This window comes from Suncus etruscus, chromosome X, assembly GCF_024139225.1.
Source record: "Suncus etruscus isolate mSunEtr1 chromosome X, mSunEtr1.pri.cur, whole genome shotgun sequence".
NCBI classification, from domain to species: Eukaryota; Metazoa; Chordata; class Mammalia; order Eulipotyphla; family Soricidae; genus Suncus; species Suncus etruscus.
The window spans coordinates 131,960,469-131,963,390 of NC_064868.1; the positions used below are offsets into that span (position 1 = coordinate 131,960,469).

General features: G+C 39.1%; 1 pseudogene; it reads right to left on the reverse strand.

Annotated features, from left to right (window-relative positions):
• Positions 1 to 689: 689 nt before the first annotated feature.
• LOC125999511 (heterogeneous nuclear ribonucleoprotein Q-like) lies at positions 690 to 2,648 on the reverse strand (annotated as a pseudogene).
• Between the last annotated feature and the right edge of the window lie 274 nt (positions 2,649 to 2,922).

Genomic DNA, 2,922 nt, shown 5'->3' on the forward strand with positions numbered 1-2,922 from the left:
TTTCAGCCACAAAATATGACAAAAGCAATGCCTGTTATGATGGTCATGAGGAAGTCTTACAAGCCTCTGAAACTAAAGGCAACTAAGAATGTTACATTTGGTATATTAAAATCTTACCCTCATATCATTTAACAAGCCTTGCTTTTATCTACAAAGATTTTCTATGTACAGTACAGACAGGGTATAGTTCAATCCTCTGCTACGGAGGTAGTTAACCAACCCTTTAAAAAAGGTTCTGAAAAGAACCTCTATCTGGACAGCCTGACTAACCAACTCTGATGATTACACCTGAAACTGCATATCTGAACACAATTCAAAAGTGATTACTATAAAAAGATATAGACAATCATGATTAACCTTGGTGAGCAGAAATAAAATTAATGGATACCAACAGTGGCATTCATCTATGCCACTGCAATAAAATTTAAATGAACAAATTCAAGAGAATATTTCAGAAAACCACTGCTGGGATCCTTAATTTAAGAAACCAGGGGGAAAATCTACTTAGAGCAAATGTTTTAAAGATAACTTTATTCTTTATTAAGATACCATGCTAAAGATTATGAAGGATTTCTGTTGGAACACATTTGGAAAATAGAATAGCTTAATAACTTGCACTGCAGAGAAAATTGTTAAAGAAATTCATATCAAAGTCCAAGTATTAGTTCAGTGTCCTGTATTTGATTTCATGATCTTCAGTGGAAGGTCTTCTGCAATAGAATATGCTCCTATACAGCCAAGATATTTAAGGTTACTTGATTTCCTTACCATTACTCCACTGCAAGCTTCTGGTGTAATCTCACATAGCGAGTCAGTCTTCATTGTAACAGGTCAGGACCTGCCTCGACCCCTTTTCCCTGCCCACAGCCTCTTTGTTGTTGGGCACCTCCTCTCACACCACGAATGCCTCTTGCTGATCCAGGACCTCCTCTCTGTGAATAACCAGCTCTACCACGGGGTGGAGTAGCCCCGCGACCTCTGGATGGAGCAGCACCCCTTGCTCCTCTAACAAACCCTTCCTCTAGCTCCAACTTGAAAATCTTCAGAACCATAGTATGGATCTTCATATCCACCACGAGAGTTATGGTAATCATAGCCAAATAATCATAATAATCTTCATAGCCATAATAATCTGGAGGATATCCATAACCACCTCTACCTCTATGCCCTCGACCTCTTGTTAGAGGAGGCATATGAGGTGGACCATAATAGTAGTAATCATCATACATTTGATTCTTTGCAGCTTGCCTCTGAGCTTTTCTTTCTTTCCTTTTTTGATCTGGTGGCTTAGCAAAAACAATTTCAATATTTTCTCCCTCTAAATCTTTCCCATTCATTTCTTCCATAGCCTTGACAGCACCATCTCGCTCATCAAAATGAACGAAAGCATAATCTTTTAATTTCTTCACTCGCTCCAGTTTTCCAAACTGACTAAAAGCCTTTTCTAAAATCTCTTCTGTTGCAGTATTGGCAAGGTTACGTACAAACAACACTTTTACCTTTGCCATAACCTCAGGATCAGGATCTTCTATAGGATCAGCCCATTCAACAGCTCCAACATTTCTCCAGACCTTGACTTTACCACTCATTAATCTACACCTTGCCTGGGCAGCTGTTTTATGATCTTCATATTCAGGGAAACAAAAACCTCTGTGTTTTTTTTTTCTTGTCATCTGGTTGGTGGTATAAAATGACGTCTGTAAGATCCTCTGTTATTTTGCTAAATTCTTCAAGAATCTGTTCCTTGGTTTTACTCTTAGAAATAGAGCCCACAAAGTCTATTGTTGGCAACTGAGATGCAAACACCAATGTGTTTTCCAGAATGAATTTCATGATTGTTATACAACTTAACAGCCTCTTGAACTGCTTCTTTTGTACAAAAAGTGACAAACGCATAGCCTCTATTGAGACCAGTAAGTGAATCCATCATTAAACGAAGATCCCATATAGGTCCAGCTTTTTCAAACAATGGAACAAGTTCATCCTCAAATAGATCTCTTGGGATCTTTCCCACAAATATCTCAGTGCCAACAGAAGGGTGCTGACCTGAATAAACGGAATCTGGAGGTGGTCCCCCATACTTCCTCTGTCCAGTAGTCACATCAAGTGTGTAGCCTGTTCTTTCCAAGAGTGCCTTAATTTTTGCCTCATCTGGTCCTTTGCTAGAATCTGCTACTTTGATCCCCTGTTTTTCTCTCTGCCTATAAGTCTTCATGACTCCACATAAAAAGGGACTTTTTTTCTGAACATGAGAGAGATCACTGTCTTTGAATTGCTGAAGAACTGCCAGTGCGCCGTCCTCAATTCTTTTAAAGTTTCTATAGCTCTTTCGTCTAAATCACTATGCAACCAGCCCTGTGACGTAAATTTCATCTAGTTTTTCAGCAACTTTCTGTGGTAAACCAGCATCAAGAAATGTCTGAAAATTTTCTGAATGGATAACTGCGGAAGTAGTATCCATGGGCTCTTCAGTACCATTTCCATTAACATGTTCTGTAGCCATGTTTCCAGAGATCTCCCTGTCCGGCTGTGGCCGAGGAATCCTATCAGAGGAGCCGGGGCTGTGGGCGACGCGTGCTCACGGAGCCCTGTATCTGGCGCGAGTGGAGCTGTTGTAAAATGATGGCCGAAGCTCACGCTGCTGGCAGCAAACCAATATAAATATTTTTCAAGTTAATTTTTGTTATAAGCAACTATAAAGTATTCAATTATAGAAATGTACTATAATTCACTTATCTATTCTCCTGAAATTTTTTATTTGCTATTAAAAATTATTCTGCAGTGTACTTTACTATATATAGCTCACTTTGCATATATACATGAGTTTCTCTAGGACTTTGTTTTACTGCAATTATCTTGGGTTTTGTTGGGTTTGGTTTGGTTTTTTGATGACATCCAGCAGTGCTCTGAGCTTACTCCTAG